The 21,610-nt window shown below is 39.6% G+C and overlaps 1 protein-coding gene across 9 annotated transcripts in view; it reads left to right on the forward strand.

The window, feature by feature from the left end:
* The window catches only part of iqsec1b (IQ motif and Sec7 domain ArfGEF 1b), a 193,301-nt gene that overhangs the window by 136,519 nt on the left and 35,172 nt on the right, over nucleotides 1–21,610 (forward strand). Inside the window, exon 1 of one of the 9 annotated variants that reach the window (XM_058373385.1) lies at nucleotides 11,969–12,117. The exons of the other annotated variants lie outside the window; for them this stretch is intronic. The gene's annotated coding sequence lies outside the window, so the exon portion shown is untranslated. Of the gene's footprint in view, nucleotides 1–11,968; nucleotides 12,118–21,610 lie in introns of those variants that run through there. 9 annotated transcript variants of the gene reach the window in all.

Raw genomic sequence — 21,610 nt, forward strand, 5'->3', positions numbered from 1 at the left:
TTTCCAAGGATCACTAAGTGCACACCATCTTATTACAAAGTATATTATTTTCTCCACAGGAACCTCCCAGTAATTCTTATCCAGTTATCCTGCTTAATGGCAGTGTTGTCTGTGCTACAATTCTGAAACAAATGCTGCTGAAGTAGACAGGAGCAGGGCAGACAGGAAACAATAATAAGTGTATAATGTTTGTATTTGGTTTAGATTATCTATTTACCATGACTTATTTTGCACTAAAGGATTTATACAGGTTGGGAGGCACAGAAAAGCAATAAGGGAACTGCTCTGAAACAGCGCCATGAACACTGGCATTAATGGCCCATCAAGCGCACTACCTCTGTGAGCAAGAAATTTAGCATTTGGAAGAGCTGAAGGTCCATTTCTCCATAAACCAGAAACAGACCTGAATTTCATGATATGTTTATTGAAAGAAAAACAAACATCACTCACACATTTACTTCTGACCAGCAGGGGTTTATCTCTGATGTGTACGTGTGTAGCTGCCTTTCTTCATGAGGAAGATGTCCATAGGGATGCTTATTTTAACAAGGTTTGTTTTCACTGGTTTTGGCACACCAGTAATCGCCTCCCACTGTGGATGGGCTCATTAAAGCTGCAGGGCTCTGCATATCCGTATCGGAACTGCAACGTTGTGTGTTTTTGATTCTGATTCCAAAAACAAGAGAGGAATTTGAACACTCCCAGAATGAAAAAGGCAGGGTTTGTTAACTGTGGCCTTTTCACCTTGCATTATTCAAACTCTTTCAGATTAGAACAGCATGTGCCTGTGAGATGTATTCACAAGACCTCAGCAATTTCTTTGGAATCACAGAGCGAGCGTCTTCAGAGCATTGTTCAGATTTCTTCTGTATATTACAGCTGTGGTATTTCCATAGCTACACCTTTGTGCCACGCCTAGAAGAATGGTAATGAAATGCCTTTGCCTGCATTTTAAAGCAGAGAAGGTGTGTAATTTTGACGTCTATGAGAAGATTTAGCTTTCCTTTCCTTACGAGGCCCATTCTTCCTCTGGCACCATCTCCCTCTATCCTCTTGACTTTAGTGAAGGCTTTTAAATTGGGCTTATTACTGTGCTGCCCTAAACCTGACAGATTTAGGACGCGGAGAGCAGAATGTGGTCATGAGCAAATCTCCTGGAACAGTGCTGGTTTTAAGATGAGATTGCCGACAGACATTAGGGACTTTTTTGCTTTGCTTCAACTTCACAGAAGCATGTGCAATCCGAGACATTTCTGCCCAGTCAATCAGATGCAGTTGTCAGATCTTTTTGGTTGTGTGTTTAAACAATACACTGACATGTCAGATTACAATATGCATTATTATTTTTTGTGAAAAGTATTAATTGATATTTGACACTCTTCCTAAAATGGAGAGCTTTTTTTTAAATCTCTCTTTTATTCCCTTTCTCTCAGTCTTTATTATCTGCACTACTCTCATCATCCTATTATTTTTTTTTAATATCCATGTTGTGCACAAGGGAATAACACAAGAGCCAGAGATCAATTACTCTGTGCACCGGCCCAATCAATCTTCCCTATTTTGCAATTCCTGCCTTTTTTAAAAGAGGCTTGTCTTTAAGAGTGACAGGCATAATTATGCTGGAAAATGAGGGGAAAAAATGGAGGAGAATAATTATATTCAGGACTTGAGAATGTGTAAGATTCCTCCTCCAGGAGAGACTCAAATCGTACTATATTCCACGTTCTTGCAACTTTTCTGGCCCGTTTAGCAACGAAGTGAACGTGAGGGAGAAAGATAACGAATTCCACCCATATCTACACGCCTCATGTTAGCCTTTGCACCCAACACATGCTTAGATGTTGGAGAAGCTGTATTGCAACTGGAAGTGCTCAGAGGTCACTGACACAACATGCTACGCTGTATACCTCAGATTCCTCACTTCACAGATGCTATGTTTGCTTAAAGTATGTCTATTAAATGCATTGCCGACATTTTTTCTGCTAAACGATGTTGATGTCCTCGGATTAGGAGGTTATGTAGACAGAAAGATAAACAATAGGACATATTTTGTGTGGGGAAAATTATACAAAATGTTAATAGGCATATACAGTACTTTGTCTTAGGCACCCAAAATAATTTAATACAAATTTTATTATGATATTTTTACGATGTATTCATTTTTGAGTGAGTAAAAACATTGCTTTTCCAACAAAAATTATGTTATAGGCCAGATGTTATGTGTCAGTAAAGAAAGTAAAATATTTTTCAGACAAAAACATTTTCAGTAGCTTACAGGGTTGCAGGGAACCTCAAGTCTGAGGCCCAGGGGACTCGAAGCATGAGGCCGGGGACATCCTGGATGAGGTGCCATCCTCATCACAGGGCGCAATCACACATACTCACACAGCCATTCACACACATAGACCATTTAGTGATGCCAATCAGCCTACAACACATGACTTTGAACTGGGGAGGAAACTGGAGTTATCAGAGGAAAACCCTGAAGCATGGGGAGAACTTGCATACTCCATACACACACAGGTTAGAGGCATGACTCGAACCCACAACCCTATAGAGGTGCAAGGCAAACCTCATTCTTTAAAAGATCTGTCAGATTCTCCAAGAAAACCAGCCAGTATGAACCTGTATGAAGTGGACCTGAGAGTTTTTTTAAGGTATTATTTTATTGCTGTTTACTTCTCTTTATAGTTGGGTATTTTGTTTACACAGAAAATTTTTTATTTAAATATTTTTCATCATTTTAGTTGTTTTTTTCATCAAAAAAATGACATCACCAGCTTTTAGAAAATCCACAAAGAGCATTCAAAGCTGGGAAATACATGTTTGACAAAGACATGAGACATAATTACCTTAATTCCAGCATGAAGTGAATGCACTGTAATCATCTATTTAAATCCATGGTGCTCTGTTAGTGCTGTATAAGTTCTATAGCACAGTGATGTGAATAGGGAACAGAACAGCAAACAATATATTCTGCTTTAAGATTTGTATACCTGTAAAATATGCATTTTATATAATATTCATTCTGTATATCATGGACATGAAAACGTTACTGTGGGTAAATAACCTAATCTGCTAAAATCCTGAAGCATTACAGCTTATGGTTAATTTATTAAAGTGCCTTCACATGATGAAAGCAGCAGGATTCCTCTTCCATTGTTTATGTGATGCATATAAATGTAGTGGAATTTTTTTTTTTTTTTTGCTTTGTTGCGGTATAAAATAAAGTCATACTTAAAAGCATTTGAATGCTAATTCTTTTAAGCAATTGCAATTTGCTGAATTGTCTTAAAGGATGCAAGCTGCATTTTTGCTGATGCGTTCTATTCAGTCATTATGCAAGTCCTTCTTCTCCACACTAATCAGTGCTGTAGTATTTGTTAAAGAAGCCTGGGTGAGACAGGTAGTGAGTGTGAATTCATGATGAGGCTCTGGAGACAGGGTATGTGGATGGGGGCAGGTGTTGGTGGTCCTCCTCCTCTCTTCTGATTTATCTAGTGAAATGACAGCTTGACTACCAAACAGTGGTCCCCAAACACCAATCTGCCTCCCACTGGCCTTGATGAAATGCAGCTTCTGATCGGCTTATAACAACTTAAATGTGACAAGGAAAGGTACATGTCCTGTGTAGATGCATTTCAATGCAACTGTGTATTATTCATGTCCATACCAGTTACCACCCAAATCCTGCTTGTGTGCCGAGGGTGAATGATGAAATGCATTATGCTGTTGGACAGAATCAGGCCATTAGACATTCATGGCAGATTATTCATTTGATGTTTGCCAATAATGGCTGTCAAGACGATAATGAAAAAAACAGACAGGAAGTGTTTGCAGGTATGGCATTTTTTTTAAGTGAGCAATTGCTCTGATAAAACCAGCAGTCAGTACTGTCTCTTGAACTAAATCTTTCTGGAGCTGGTGCATAAAAGGGAGGAAAAGAACCTTTAATGTCAACCTGTTGTGTTCCAATGAAAACGATTTTTCTCACTTTTTCTGCGTTATCCCCACCCCCCCCACCCCACCCCTCAAGTGACAAGTGTTCAAATGGCATTTATTTCACACCCCTCAAAGGGGTGCATGGAAAATGCAGGTAAATACTGTATGTGACAGGTTTCTCTTTGAAATTGCAGCTCTTCAGTTTGTCATTGAAAGCAAAATTGAAAACAGAGGAGTCTGGAAAGCGTTGATATGCTGCAGAGTGTCACGGAGTTAAAAGAGGCCTTGAAATACATCATGTCAAATAGCTAGCTGGCAGCACCAGAGAGCACCTGATAAACTGCTTTATCACTGCTGAGTGTGCAAGTCTCCCTCTTGAAATGTTTTGCTCATCACGATTCAAACGGAAGTCATTTTCTAAGGGATGACATTTTGGCAGTCGTGCTGTTCCAGTGACTGCCTTTTGCTTACCAGATGAAATATGGACAAAGACCTTTTTGTTATTTAAAGTTATGAACAGACAACCCTGTCACTTTGGGCCTATATATCATACAAATCTGCCTAAGGCCCCATTCTCCGATTTTCCTGAACCTCTCAAACCCCACCTTCCCTAACCCCCAACCCACATTAGCTATCTCATGAACACTTGAGGAAGTAGCAGGCAGTGCTTTGACAGCTGTGTGTGGAACATGGATCACTGCAGCTCGTAAACAGTCATTAAATCCTGCCTGCGCTGCATGGCACAGAGTAAACAGACTCACAAGCAGCCTTAGTATGATGGAGTCTGATGGAGCTCAGCCAGACCTCACAGCTCTGATTCTTGTATTATGGATTTGCTATAAATGATCTTTAAATGACATTTTGTTGTCCTCCATCATTCTTTTCCCCTGGAAAGACTGGAATATCCTGAACATGATATCTCTGTGTAGATTTTTTTAGCAACCATTTCAGCCTCTTTGACAATGCATCTCATTTGTGGAAAAGTTTCCAGATTGATGGCTGCTTTTGGTTTTAATCAACATTTCAGCTTCAAGTTAAAAGGCATAACTCCTACTTTGTGGACCTGGATATTGCCACAGTGCAAGCCAGGGATCAAACCCGCATCAGAAATTGTGCAAACTCACTGTAATGAGTTCCCCTGAGTTTCTGCTCTGCATTAAATGGTTAGAGATGTGAAGTTGCCTTTGCAGTTTTAACACCAGCATACATTAAGTGTGATTATATAAGCAGAAGGAGCAAGACTTTTTTCAAGATATGAATTTACACCTACAGTAAAAAGCTGTCAGTAATCATTGATGATTCTCTGTAGAGAGGCCAGGCTTCCGCAATACAGACGTTTCACTTCATTCTACATTCTGGCTCTCCTGGATGTGTTGGTTGTGTAATGAGGCCCCCTACTGGCTGAACACTGCACATTACATCACAACTCACTACAGCATACACAGATGGAAATGGTTCATTTTTTTTCTGTGGTTTAGTGAATGTAACGTTTGTATTGTTGTGAATGTTCAGCTGATGACAGAAAAAATAGCAATGTTTTTCTCTTTCTCACTTTGCCACATGCATCAGAACCTCTAATGAGATTTTAAAAAAAAAACACACACACACAAAGATTTGAGATTAATGTGTTCTTGACTAAACCAACGTTACGTTTTTCCAAACAAGTGCATCATAACAGAGACAGTGAAATCATCACACAGTGGAGGATCACTGAAGACTGATGTATAAAGAAGAGCGTGAAATTAGGCCACATTGTCTGATCACTGGAAAATGCATCATGACAGAATCTCCCAGCACTGGTAATTGCTTTGTAGTGGTTTATTGGTTTGACAGCTGTGGCCAACAGCCTTTCTCTATGAATCTTAGACCCTGCATCTTCCTGCATGCATGTGTATTCATATCTGTAATGTGAGTGCAGGCGAGTGTGACTGTGTAGAGACCGTCATTTTTATCCAAGGTGCCCGAGAGTGTCTGAGACACTTCACACAGCTCAGCCAGTCACCCGGAAGAGAAGAGGTAGCACTATTTGTGAGTGAAAGTGAATTTTGTGTTGGTGTAGAAGAGCGGCTCTCTGAGGAGTTGCTCTTCTACACCGAGTCCTCTCCATCATAAACATGCCAAGGAAGAGAGAGAGAGTGCAGGCTTCCCAGGAGCCACGCTTTAAAGGATAATACATATTCTTGGGCTAAAAAATCTGCAGATTATGCTGGGAAACAGTAGCTCTTTTGGGACTTCTTCAGCTGAAGTACAAATAGCAATGTGTGTCGTTTCACTTTTAAACAATAGGTGAACATTTATGGAAATAATATTGCAACAAATACTATTTTATACGTGTATGTAACAGTCAACATTGTCACAAAGCAGCGTTGCAGAAATCTGGATTTAGGTTTAGATCCCTATTGAGAGTAGACATGAGGAAGGAACTGTGAGAGTAAAGGGAACTCATCCTCTTCTGAGTCTGGATAGTGAGATTACAAATCAGTACAGTAAACAGATGTAGAAGCGTAAAAGACAAACATTGCTCAGTAGGTTATCAGTGTACAGTGTGAGTACATTCTTAGAGACAACTCTGTATTCAGGTGAGATTATCCAATGAAGAAAGTGGGCAGAAAGTGTTGGAACTAATATGATTTGCCATCTTAGGAAGGCAAGGAAAAAAATCACATTGCTTACCAGGTTTTCTAAATAACCAGCACCTAAACACACATTTCTACACACTCTTTCTGGTGCTGCCTCTCTTACACCCTTACTCTTAACTCTGTGCATCATTGTGCAATAACAGATCATAAATACATGTTCTTTAAAGATAAGTTTTGTTTATTTATTTATTGTATTGTATTCATTTAATTTTTTAACCATGTGAACCAGAACACAATGTCTATACAGAATAAATGCAAATGCAGATACAGATCCATGTTATAAAAGTCAGGAACCAACAACGTTTCCCAGAATGCACCAGGGCCTAAACAAGGCTGTTCCGGAGTACACTTCCCACAACACACACATTCACTGGACTTCTAATCATGCAGACTGTGATCCAATTACACCTGTCACTAATATATATATATATATATATATATATATATATATATATATATATATATATATATATATATATATATATATATATATATATACTATATTGCCAAAAGTATTCGCTCACCCATCCAAATAATCAGAATCAGGTGTTCCAATCACTTCCATGGCCACAGGTGTATAAAATCAAGCACCTAGGCATGCAGACTGTTTTTACAAACATTTGTGAAAGAATGGGTCGCTCTCAGGAGCTCAGTGAATTCCAGCGTGGAACTGTGATAGGATGCCACCTGTGCAACAAATCCAGTTGTGAAATTTCCTCGCTCCTAAATATTCCACAGTCAACTGTCAGCTGTATTATAAGAACGTGGAAGTGTTTGGGAACGACAGCAACTCAGCCACGAAGTGGTAGGCCACGTAAACTGACGGAGCGGGGTCAGCGGATGCTGAGGCGCATAGTGCGAAGAGGTCGCCAACTTTCTGCAGAGTCAATCGCTACAGACCTCCAAACTTCATGTGGCCTTCAGATTAGCTCAAGAACAGTGCGCAGAGAGCTTCGTGGAATGGGTTTCCATGGCCGAGCAGCTGCATCCAAGCCATACATCACCAAGTGCAATGCAAAGCGTCGGATGCAGTGGTGTAAAGCACGCCGCCACTGGACTCTAGAGCAGTGGAGACGCGTTCTCTGGAGTGACGAATCGCGCTTCTCCATCTGGCAATCTGATGGACAAGTCTGGGTTTGGTGGTTGCCAGGAGAACGGTCCAAGTGTAAAGTTTGGTGGAGGGGGGATTATGGTATGGGGTTGTTTTTAAGGAGCTGGGCTTGGCCCCTTAGTTCCAGTGAAAGGAACTCTGAATGCTTCAGCATACCAAGACATTTTGGACAATTCCATGCTCCCAACTTTGTGGGAACAGTTTGGAGCTGGCCCCTTCCTCTTCCAACATGCCTGTGCACCAGTGCACAAAGGAAGGTCCATAAAGACATGGATGACAGAGTCTGGTGTGGATGAACTTGACTGGCCTGCACAGAGTCCTGACCTCAACCCGATAGAACACCTTTGGGATGAATTAGAGCGGAGACTGAGAGCCAGGCCTTCTCGTCCAACATCAGTGTGTGACCTCACAAATGCACTTCTGGAAGAATGGTCAAAAATTCCCATAAACACACTCCTAAACCTTGTGGACAGCCTTCCCAGAAGAGTTGAAGCTGTTATAGCTGCAAAGGGTGGACCGACGTCATATTGAACCCTATGGATTAGGAATGGGATGTCACTTAAGTTCATATGCGAGTCATGGCAGGTGAGCGAATACTTTTGGCAATATAGTATATATATATATATATATATATATATATATATATATATATATATATATATATATATATATATAATGTTTGTCTGTGTGTGTTGACACAACCATCCCAGGTGTGCACAGATGAGAGATTAGAAAAAAAAGGGCATCCACTGTCAGTAGTGTAAGGTAAACCATGTCTAGAAACATTTGAAGCATTTATGTCCTCACAAAAGAAATCCTATTTTCCTTACTAACTGTTATTTGAAAGACTAGGTGAGTGAAAGATTCCCCTTCAGTTAGGATGTGTAGAGTTAGCGTTATTAATCTATAGTTACACATAAATCAATAGAAATATTCTACCTCACAACGACAATGAGACCAATGAGGACCAACGTTTTTCACTTCCTTTCTGTGGTTCACTGATTATGAATTCGATTGACTAAAGTATCAGAGAACATAAACAACCACAAAATCAATAACATTCCCTTAATGGTCTGTTCTTCTATAATGAAACGTCTGTGGAACAGATGTGACTGCATTCTACGCAGCTCACTTCTTAGTTAGGGGGCATTTTAGATGACCTCAGTTATTACAAAGAGCTCAGTACATGTCTCATGAGTTGGGTATTTGGGAGCAGTATATGGGAATAGTCCCTGTATTCACAACCCATAATCCAGTTGTCATGGTTTCTAGTGATGTGCAGTAGTAGCTCTCAGCTATAGAACATGTGTATAAAACTAGATTGCTGTATTAAAGCTAAGTTTCTAGCTAGTTAAAGATGATGAAAAATGCTTTTAAATAATTAGCTTATAATAGACAGTAAAACATATCTCGTGTGTGTCCATCTCTGAATGCCTGCTAGTGTACTTTGTTGAATTTCTGTAAACTAGGTATTCAATAATGTTATCTATTGTTATCTGTTATTGAACTTGGAATCTTTGGAATCTGAATCAGTCAAAGGTTCTTACATGTAAGAGTGGATCAAATGCAGCAGCACTCTGGATATCGCTGTGTCTGGATTGCATACCCATAAAGATTTCTAGTTGTTGCATTTTAAATGATGGTAAAAAAAAATTGTTGGTTCTCATTTCTGTTAACTGTTTATTATTCAACAATGATGATTTTTTAAATCATTGTTACCTTTAAGAGAGCTTTAAGATCTTTAATGCTTGATGGTTATGGGGAATGTTCTTGTGTCATAAATGTTACTGAGACCAAGTTGTTGTTCTCACTGGTTGTGTTGCATTCAGAGGTTCTTTGTTAGTCAGAGGGCAAATAATGTGAAATCCAATGCAGTAGTCATAAATGCCTGCCATTCTGCCTCACCTTCTGCCACAGGAAGTGCTCTGAAAGCCTTATTCAGCTTGTAAAGTCCTTTATTTGCCACATGTGCTGCTGAATGCAGCCTGCAATCACATTTCTGCTCAATTCTCACTTGAATAGTAGGTTAGTATTAGCACATGCATGCCCTCCTTACACCCGGAATATGTACAGTACATCAACTAATGTGCTGGTGATAGCTCAGAGTGAGTCAGCTTGCAGAGAGCAGTGTCCCCGAGCACACCGAGAGGTCGAGGCCACCTGCTTCCAGCTCCTGACTGGTGATGGTAAGTCAAATTCTGGCTTTAGAGACTTCTGGACAATTTATTTATAAGTTCTACATTACTGGTAAGAGGATTCAGTGAATGGGAATAGAGAGCAGCAGCAGAATGCTTCTTTTACTTCGATTCATATTACTGGGCCATTTCTGATGGTTCAGCTGCATGGGTCATTATCTGATTTAATGAGGGTCAGGATGTCACAGGCCAATGACCAAGATGACCTCCAGCCCCACATGCAGGACAACTGAAAGAGGCTAAGAAAACAATTAATTGCTTAAGAGATACACTGATCCTGCTCAATTCAGCATTAAAACACGTAATCAACACAAATGCTGATTTGAATCTAAAGTTCTTCAGCTATCACAGTAAAACAGTCAGTAAGAAGACAGCTATACTGGCACACCCATCATCACACCGGTGATGCCACCACCAATATACCATTAGCATGACTTATTTCTGCCATCCTGCTCAAGCACCAGACTTCCTCTTCCCTGTCAGAGCAGAAGAGTTCACTTTCTTATACCTGTATTAGTGCGTGTGTGTGTGTGTGTTGTTTATTTTCATCTAACGTGGATCAATCTGGTTTCTTTGTTGAGTATTGCAGTCAATCTCAATAAAACCGGTCTTGACCAGTATGAACTGCTGGTGCATTTTACAGCACATTGGCTATTTATAGTCAGTAAACCTGTCTGTTCTGGAGCTGTCATTATGATGGTGGTTTAGTCTACACATTTAGTCAGTAAATATTTAGAGGGGGGGGGGTGTTAGATTATTCCTTTGAGGGAACCCTTAAAGATTGTGTGTAGAAACTTACAACCGAGGAGAATGCCAGTTTTAGAAGCTAGGACCATTAATCCTCTGAAGAACCCTTGGGAAATCCCCCAAAAATCAGTGATTACACAATACAGCAATCTTGTCCTCACTCCTGACATTTATTCTCCTAAAACTCAAACAACCAAAGCCTATGACCGTAAAGCCTGATGCTGTGTGAACTTAACTGTTTTAGTTGAAATACCATGATACTGGTACACTTGATCTTACCTGTGTTTGATAAATATTCCAATTAATTACATTTATGATGCGCATTTTACACGCAGCTTGTCATAGATGTACACCTTGTATTTTATCCAAATTCTGCTGATGTTGCTATTATTGATGTGCAGAAATGTATTGTTACAGCAGTTGTTATGTGATTAGCTGTGGTTATAATAATGTGTGCTTCTGTCAATGTTAGAACAATGGTATTGAAAAAGGTTCTGTTTTAGAGTTTCTGACCCCCAGCCCTGGTCCTGACAGTAATAAATTAATTTTTATGTCTTTGGCCACAGTTTGAGAAGCTCTGTAATCAAATGGGAGTCCATGATTAGTTTGGAAACAGAAAATCTACTCCTTCATCCCTGATTCCCACAATACCATGTAAAATGTATGTTCGTTCATGTCTTGCTCCTGTACATTCTGATCGTGACCTGAAAAATTTTGTCTACAGCAAGACGGGGTATAAATCTCAAAGATGGATGGAACTCAAATCATATTCATATTGCATAACAACATTAATCCACTGGGAATGGGCAGGACGGATGATGTTTTAACAAGCATGATATTTTGTCACCATTTTTTGATTAAGTAGAGGCCTGGTCCTAGAGCCTGAAGGACAAACTGTGAAGGACAGCTTATCAAAATTTCTGTCTTGCCAGAAACTCATCCAGTCATTCGACAGAGATCATTCGCTTCCCTCCATTACACCTACATTACAGTCAAAGTGACAATCCTCTTTCTATTGTCTCACCTTTTCATTTGATTTCCCTCATTGTGTTAATTGTGCCCATCATATTTGCTTTTCTGACAGAGTGTATTCACTCATTAAAAACCCAATCACTGAAGGTATTTCAGAGAGAATTAGAGGGAAGAATTGAGGAGGGGAAGTGAGATAAGGGGAGGGGCTGAAGACAGACAGAATAATGAGGAGAGAGGGAGGAAGGGAGGGAAGGAGGCGTAGACTTAACACAGCACCTACGTCACTCTAGGTGAAGCTTGCAGAGCTGCCGGTTAGATTACAAGCAGCTCCTCTGTTTTTGGTTATCGTCACAGCTGAGCCTCTCTGTCCTGCCCCCGGCCCCCCCTCCCATCTCTGTCTGTCTGTCTGTCTGTCTCCTGCTGAAGAAGGATATTCTCAGTACTGTTTTTCTCGTGATTGTTACTGCTCACATGGTGTTCACTGTAAGCCAGTGTGGGCACAACATGAGAGGTATGTATCTGAAGTGTGTATTTGTTTGTGCATGCGCATGTGTGTTGAGACTCTGCAGCGAGCAGGCAAGTAGCTGACAGAGAGTACTGCAGCAGGCATCCGGCTCTCTCTGCCTCTCTCTCTCTCCCACTCTTGCTCTCTCTCTTCCTCTCCGTTAGTCTGATGTCATCCTGATGCAGACCAGGTAGACAGCAGTTTGCTTATGAAGCTGAAGAAAAGCTGCATGGAACTTTCTGGGTATATGCAGCTGAACAAGGCTGTGTATCTAGATAGTGTTCCTCTCTTGAGGGTAAGACTTAGTCTGGATGCAGTTTATAGCAGTGGATTATTTTTAAACAGCACTGCTCTCTTAAATCAACCAGAACCAACTTCTCTTTTGGTTCAGTTTTTTCGGTTCGGAGTGTCCTTGTGTCCTTATATGTTGTGTTTTCCACACTGGGGTCCTCTGGCGAGTCACTGCTCCTGATGTGGCTTCCACAATGTCATTGTGGGGAGTGATTTCAGTTAGCAGACGATTATACAGCATTAAGCTGCTTGCTATCAGTTAGGGCAGCAGTAATCAAATCCTCAGTGTTTATGAACCTTAAGAGTCACTCGTGTTCCTGTTTTCAGCAGCATCACATCTTCTGGGTATGGCTCGACATTACTGGTGCTGCTGTCTTATTGGTGTTCTGCTTTAATACAGGAGTTACTCAAGTTTGCAGCTTGTACGTCCTCTGTGTGCTAATCCCCTCAGTAGCTTGTGTTGGGTGACTGTTATTTAATATGATCTGATCCGATCTGATCTGGTCTGCATATTACCTGTTTCTATTTTGGATGATGAACCTCCGATCATGTACTTTTGAGTCATTTCTCTTTTATTCCACAGACTCAGTGTGATTGCTGGAGGGGCATTCACAGGCACGCATTCCCCAAGTCATCTGACCTGGCATGACTCATCACAGATATTTTAGGGCAGTCTTAGTTTACGCACTCAGAGGACCATATTAGCCAGTCTTACCAGCCTCCCACATGTTTTTTTTACCATGCTAAAGATACTATAAAGTGGCGACAAAAGCAGATTATACATCACTGGCGGGGGTCAGGGTATTGATAGGGCTGGGTATTGTCTTAGCAAAACCAAACACTGACCAATTGGTCTCGTTGTAACCAAGTCAGGGACTCATGTTCCTCATGTTATTTTGTAGCTATGATACTTGTTGCTGTTTATCTTTGGATAGATCACTGCAATCTGTACTATGTGGGAACTTTGGTGTAAACCAAAACATGTGGTGCAGATTATTGCAGATCATTGTTATTATTATTCAGTTATCCTTAGAGGTGAGGAACATGACAGCCATTATACACATTAGTCTGAAGATCTGTTGTCCACTACAGGATCCTTTGTGGAATTTTATCATACCTTGAAGTTAAATTTTGAATTTAGGAAGTCAACGTGCAATAGTTATATACAATTTTCTTGATTAAAGTCAGGAAGAACCAATTACTTTAACAGCTGGATTTGGTGGTATTAATACTGGTGGTTTGTCAAGCCCAGTTTGGTCTACAAACAGGCTCAGCAAATGACATGTAATGGTGAAGGCAGTAAGAGTTACAAAGAACTTGGACCTAAGGATGTAGTTGTAACGCTTCCTTTAACTGAAATGTGACAGTGAAGTTGGGTCATATATTATTAAATTGTTTAAGGCAGAGATGATTGCAAGCAAGCCAATATAGCTGTATAATATTGAATCAGGTCAGTTATCAGATTTTTAAGTAACATTTTTAATGATTATGTGCTTGAGCTTGTGCAGGACATCTTGTATAAAGACAGAGCTGATTCTCCAGATAACATTTTGGTTCGAATTTGAATCATCTGTTATCAAGAAACAGCAGATATTCATGTGTATCCTGGATATGGCAGTCTGGTTGAGTTTTCCCAATACACAGTGTTGAAAATGTGCTTTCAAACAAGTGTTAGGCCATTACTTTTTTTGTTGTATCTAAGACTTGTGTATATTTTATGATTTGTTTTGCCCTCTGACGGCCGCAAACGACCTGCGGGTCACACAATAAAGAAGTGACATAGCATTATATTATACAGCATGGAAAACATTTACATTTAGCAGAAGTCCTGATCCAGAGTGAGGTACATTTATCTTATTTATACAGCTGAGCAGTTGAGAGTTAAGGGCCTTTCTCAAGGGCCCAACATTGGCTGCTGGGATTTGTAATATACAACCTTCCAATTAATAGTCCACTGCAACCTACTGTACATGTGACAAGCTGCTGTTGTGTTTGTGTAATTGGTTAATGGGCGAGTAATGTTATAAAGTGAAACATATTAAAGTGACATAGTCCACGCTGTAATGAAGTGACCCATTAAAAACCTAACAGAGCCTGTATTCTATACCAAGATAGTACGTATTGCCAATGCATTTGGCTTCTTAAGGCAGAAAAACACTGAGTGTTTTTACTTGTAGAGATGACTTCAGAAGCCTCCTGGAGAATTTGAATGAGCTTGTGCTTGTTTCAGCTGAGATAAGGAAACACTGCAGCACCGTCCTGTAGTTAGTATTCTGGTCTGTGGTCTGAGTCAGTGGTTTGGAAATGTAGCATCAGGAGTCAAAAAGACAGGGTTGTTTTCTTAAATCTGCTGAGTCATTCAGTCAAGGAAATGTGGAAAAAAAGGACAGAACCTGGCCTGACATTCAGTTCAAGGGACAGAAAGAAGAAAAGACTTTTTTGTTTGATTTGTTAAAGTGCCGGTTTTTGTTTGCTTGCTCAATATGCTCACCTCATCTTACGTTCCATAACTTTTCTCTCTCATTTTTTATTCCATAAATTACTTGTTGGTACTCCCTTCTTTTAAAACTCAGCAAGGACAGAAGAAGTCCTGTTCACATTTTAAAGGGTTTCCTGAAACCTGTGAATACTTTGGAATCACATTCCTTCCAAACCAACATGGCTAACTGAGCGCTCTTTCTGGCCTCTGTAAGCCTGAGACAGAAACGCTGCTTGTTTTTTGAGGCATCATTCCCAGAACTTGCCATCCAGAATTATTCACCAACCAGCTAGCTGTGAATGCTTAGGCAGCTTGCTAAGGTTGATTACTGCATCACATCCCTGGAAACTCCAGCATACACCCTTTATCAACAATACAACTTCAGCTGAATATAACTGACAAAGAGGGTTTGTCAAATATAGTTCTTTTTTTGTGAATTTTAGCTTCATTCCTGGGTGTATTGTCTTCCCTGCAGATACACAGATGCTCTGATAGAAAAATGCACAAATTGTGGTCACACTGTGGATTACTTACAAAGAATAGTTGTGTGCATTTATCTGATGTACAAATATGAGGGCAGAAACAACACCGTTTTTAGCATGTGCTTCTTGTTTTAGCATGTGCTTTAACTGAAATTCAGAGAGACTTCCAGAAATGTAAACTGAACTTGACATTGTAATGCAGTAGTGAAAGTCAACATTTCAATGAGGTATGCTTGTAGTACAGCATAAGACTACACAAATACTTATCCATCAAGGTTGGTGGTGCTCACTACTGCTGGGGATGGCTCTGCATGGACAGCGTGGAGTCACATGGGGCTGCTATGGTTAGAACCACTTGGAGACAATGAGGCCAGATTTGAATTGCTGTTGTGGCGGTCGGTTTTATGCTCCAACATTGAACATTTGAGAAAATTTGTGTTAAATCTATATACGTCGCTCAAAAGCTCCTGGTTACACAACTCCACTTGACTATATACAGTCATAAAAAATGATATTACTTATAATCACACTCTCCGGTGTCACCCAGATGATGTGTTCCCTATTAAGTCTGGTTCCTCTCAAGGTTTCTTCCTCATATTGTCTCAGGGAGGGGTTTTTTCCTTGTCACTATTACCTCAGGCTTGCACATTAGGGAACTCAATTGTAAAGTTTTTGATTCTATTTTAAATTTTTATACGTCTGTAAAGCAGATTTAAGACACTGTCTTTTGTTTAAAGTGCTGTAAAAAATAAAATTGAATTGGATTGAAGACTAGAACACAGTGAACTAATGAATTAATGTGTTGTAAAATGGATGCCACTATACTGTAATCTAATACAATATTTGGCTTGAACAGATATTCTGGCTTAATGGATATGAATACAAACAGCAGGCAGAGTGTTCATGGTTTTTTTTTTCTCAGTCACATTAGATAGAAGATTGAAAGCTTTCCAGAAAGTTTGCACTGTGTTACACCACTATGTTGTATTATATTGTACTGAATTCTAAGGTTGGCAGAAGAGAAATGCAAAGTATACCAATATTCTTCATGCAGTGGAATTCAGGACAAGGAAGAAATTCCACTTGAGCTTGTGCTGAAGGACGATTAGCACTTGTTTGGGTTTGATCAGCAGTGCACTAGTCACCACCCTGTCATCTGTCAACAGAATGCTGATTGAAGTAAGTGTGTGGGTGTGGGTGTTTGGGTGGGTGTGGGTGTTTGGGTGGGTGTGAACGTGTCTGTATGAGACTGTGACAGTACTTGAGTGCATGTGAGTGTATGAGTGAGTGCATGTGAGAGTTCATGTGTGTGTTCTCAGCCACTGCAGCCCATCTTTTTCAATCAGAAATGACATTTCCTGGAACTGCACTGCTATACTGATATGAAGACAGATTCACATTTAGTGAGGAGACCTGTGGTCATTTTTAAATTCTTCTTCATCCGCAGTCATTAAACATATGACTCCTTTATCATGAAATCAGCTTACAGTTTTACTCTCATTTTATTTCTGTTGGCATCTTCCGCTTTTCTGCAGCAGATTCTTTCCCCCACAGTAATATCTGTATCTGACCGTTAATCTTCTTCCCTCGAATTTTCCACATTATTTATTCTAGTAGGAACGATTTTGAAAAATGACTGGAAGTTTTGTGGATGCTGCATGCACATAGGCCAAAAATTGTTAATTTGTTTTTAGCTAAAGTGTTTACATTTAATATCAGTATTAAAATTTAAAAATTGTAGTATTTGGTGACATAATCCTACTCGATACCAGTGTTTTTCCCCGAGCATGATATGGGATCACTTTAGAAACCGAATTCATCATCAGAAACATTTAATTACTCTCTAAGGTGGAAAAGCATTTGATTTCTTCTGAGATTATTTTTGAATAAATGCAATTGTTCCAGTTTGAGAGTCATCACATGTGGTCATGAATTAAAAACGCAGTGTATATATATTAGCGCCTCAATATCTTCACCTAATCTAAGAACATAAAAGAAGAGAGCTGGAGGGATGGAAAGGACAGTGAAAAGAAAAAAAACAACAACTGTCATTCTGTTATGTCAGCCCTGACAGGCCCTCTCAGACCCCCTGTGTGGCTCTAGATGTATTGGACAAGACAGAAACACACTGGACGTCATTACCAGCTTGTAGAAATTATTAATCACAAACACAAAATCCTGACAGCTATATATTCCAAACAATCCCCAAAAAATGCTCCCAAATCGTGTTCATCTAATCTTCAGTGACAAGCTGACAGTACTCCAGTTCACGAAATGGCAAAGAGCATTACAGAATGAGATGGATGACCTTCAGCACGTCACACTTTAAATGTCACAGTCTTCAAACAGGGCTGATTTTTTTCATCCTAATCTCCTGTGCCAATTGAAATTGCAATCACGTTTCTACCAGTATTACAGTATTACATTCCTATCTTTTCGTCTGTAGTCCTCTGTAAAGCAAATACAGTTGTTTGAAGCTACAGAAATGTCCATGTACAGATTTATTCAGGTGCTGTAGAGCTAAGCCAGTGACGTGACTAATCAAAATATTGCTACTCTCATTCCGCAGTCTGTAATTAACTTGTTCTTTTAGCTTGACTTGCTGCTAAATTGTACCACAGGGTGTTCTTGGTGTTCACTTCTTTTCTTTTCTTTTTTGTCGTTCTCAGAAAGTATTTGAACTTGCTTTATCAGCAATGTGTCACACCCGGTTTGTCAGGAAATGGACTTCCTTGGTTACTGTTTCTTCATAGCATGTGCTCCTCTATCGCTGTTTCTATTAGGATGTGTGATTTGGCTGAGTATCATCAAGAAAATGGATATTTTAATCAGGAACCAAAACACCACAATGTAATCTCCCACCACCCCTGTGGAGAGAATCAAAGCATCCACCCCATGGTTGTCAGAGTGGAAGAAGTAGTGGAAAGGAGTATCTGTTTTATTCTCATCAACCTAGATTACACCAGTCATCCCCCAAAAAGCCTCCTCTGATCTCTAAACATAAGGAAATGAAGGGAGTGGAATCAAGGTGTTTTTTTTGTTTAATGGACTTGTATCGATATTTTTAGCTTGGTTCATTTTGTTCCAGCAGGCCTGTCAGTTTCACAAGACAAGCCCTAATTTTAAATAGTGACATGGCCTGAAAGCGAATCTGTTAAATTAGCGTTCTACACGTAAATCTGTAATCTTACTGTGGAAACAGCTTGTGGAATTTATTCAGTGTTCTGCAGGTGTTTTCTCCAGCTGCCTTTGCCACAAAAAGCAAACCGACAGTAAAGTTGTACTTTGACACAATGAGAAATTACTGTCAAGTTTGACAGAAAACTTTGTTTTCTACCATTACCAGGTTTAGTCACTCTTTTCTGCCAGGAATGATTGTCTAAATTCCTGTAATTCATTTCGAGAGAGGATAGAAGTGTGTAAGACTAAGGAAAAAAAGAACTGTCAGCTTTCACAATTAATTTCATTTTTATTTGCCTTCGGTATATTTTCTATGTGTTGGTTCTGTTTTCCAAGAAAAACATCATTTCATGTAAAACCACCAGCCACCGCCCTCCACACACACACATTGACCAGGCTAAAGCAGTTATTGAAGAAGAAAGAATAAATGAATGAATAAAGCTCAGTTTACACCAGAAACTGAAGGGCCCCATCAGATACGCACATATGGTAATCACTATTGTGCCTCAAAATTCGACCTCCTGTGTGAGAGTAAAGAAACATTGATTCCTGCAGCTCTTTTTTTTTGTTGAGTCCCAGTGCATCCCTCTAGTGGGGAATGAATACAATGTGAATGATGGTCTCTGTGTTGTCACTACAGTTTGCTGAAATTCAGTGCTGAATCATTTTTCACTGGCAACCCTTCTACAGAACTAGGTCTGTTTGGTGGATTATGAAGTGTCTTGTAATTTTAACCCCTTGCCCCCCTGCCCCACCTCTAACAAATCCTGTAAACAGCCACTTTGTAGTGTATCCAATCCCTTAAATAATAATGCTGTGATGATGCAGTCATATAGGAAATATCAGTTTGTGTACATTTTGTGGGCTTTCTAGGATTTGTGTAGAAGGTTTATGACATAAAAAACACATAAAATCTCTGTTCTCTGTTACTAACCTGTTATGCGTTACTCGTGTGTGTTGGAATGCTCAAAATACACATGGACTCCACTCTCTGCCTCTCGTAAATGTTAAAGCTGACGACTCCCTTATGTGCCACTCGATTAATGTTTACAAATACCACGAGGGCAGGTTCTCATGAGCAAATTGCTTTAACATTTCTGGCAAAAACATTATGGGTGCTTGTTAGACATTTTCACTGCATGTTGCCAAGCATCACTTTAAGAGCATTTTGTTTATGATCCGTTCTGTTTAATGAGGATGCAGGCAGACGTGTTAGATAAGTGAGGTAACCAGTACAAGGCATTTCGAGGTGATTGTGAGAAGCGTTTGTTGATGTGAATTTCTGTAAGAAGGTTTAGATCTTTTTCATTAAGAAATAGATTGAAGCCTCTTGACATTATAAAAATCCAATTTTCTTTTTCGTTCTTTATTTCCAAACAATTATTTTTGTTGTTTCTGGAACGCAAGCTTACATAACAATGGAGTGTTTGACATTGGATTTCCATAATGCTTTATTTTTGTATGTGCAGCAGTGAAACAACAATGCGATGATACCTATTGAAATTCATGAGCTGAACCTCAGATCCAAATAGTCATTACTCTCCATTGCACTGACCTTGGAATTCCAATTCCTCCCGTCAGTCAAACTCGGTGAATGAGGCTTAATGTTCAGCATTTGTCTCCAGGCAGCTTGTACTTGCCATTGTTTGTCTCTGTCTGTTTCATTATAATCTACTCTTGACTGCAGATTTATTGTCAGGCTTCTCATAAAGGGGAAAAATATAAAAACTTTTTTTAATATGTAGTAGTATAATTGTAGTAAGATAAGCTCATGCACTCCATACAGTGTGTTTAAAGTCAAACCCCCAAACCGTTACAGACTGCATGTGTTTTTCATTATATACTCTTATTTCTATGATGGGTGCCATTAATTTTGCTGCTGATTTACAGTCTGTGTGATGGTGTGCATGCTAGCATAGTTAGGGATTTCCAGTCTGTGTTTTTTTTTTTTTTACTTTTTTACTTTTAATTTTGTTTTCTTTTAAAACACAATGATGGAAACAATTATCTGAATAAATTTGAATTGAGTCACATATGCATGTAAACTCTAGCGTCTGATCTGTCTGGAATTGTTCCAGAATGGATTAATGTATAACTCTCACTCTCATATAGACCCAAGTCATGATTATGAAAAACTGTTGTCTTGCCTCTGAGACGGTAGACTAATGAAAAGGATTTCTTATCTGACGTGAACAGAGAATCGTTTATCATTCAGGAGGAAGTTCACATTAACTTTCCTGCCTGGGAAAAGTAAAACTGATGTCTCATCAGTTGTCAAGGACAACTCAAAAGACAAGATTTAATTTATTTGGCTAATACAAATTTTGCCCTGCGTATGGAAATTCATTGCTTGGGGTTTATGCAGGTTTCAATAATAATGTGTTTGCAAATGGACAGTCAGTGCTGTAGTGTTTTGCAGGTCATAGGCCATAATGACACATCAGTCAAGTCCATGCGTCACTATGAAACCGCAACTGATTTTCAGATTCTATCTGCTTTCTACAATTAGCCCAAAATTACAAAGGGAAGTCAGCTGTGGTACAGTGACCACTCCCTTCCTGTAATGTAGACACACACACACTCTAACATAGTGCACTCTTTCTGTCTTTAACATTGCTAAAAAAAAAAACCTTCGAGTAAGCCAGGCAGTAGAAAGGTAGCTGTTATTCAGGGTGCCAACACTAATCGTGCCCTCTGCTTGGCAAGGTGTACGTGGGCTTGGCTTCACACAACAGCCGCATTGTGTGTGTTCAGTGTGAGCCCATGCCAAAGGGCAGGAGGTTGAGGAGAGGAGGGGCAGGGGCATGACGGTGTCCATGGAGAGACATGAGCATCAAGTACACTCGGAGCTAATATTAGGTACCAGTAAATCAAACACTGCTTTTGGACTTTGTTGGGTTGTATCCGCTTGACAGTGGTAGGTTTTACTCATTTTATACACTGTTTTTCTGCCCATTAGTCTAAATTTTATTGCTCATTCATATAAGTGTTCTACCTTTTCAATTTCTTGGTGTCTTATGACAGGTATGTAAGATTTTTAGATTTACAGCTTTTGTAATTAATTTCA

The sequence above is a fragment of the Hemibagrus wyckioides genome, linkage group LG21 (assembly GCF_019097595.1).
Source record: "Hemibagrus wyckioides isolate EC202008001 linkage group LG21, SWU_Hwy_1.0, whole genome shotgun sequence".
Classification (NCBI taxonomy): Eukaryota; Metazoa; Chordata; class Actinopteri; order Siluriformes; family Bagridae; genus Hemibagrus; species Hemibagrus wyckioides.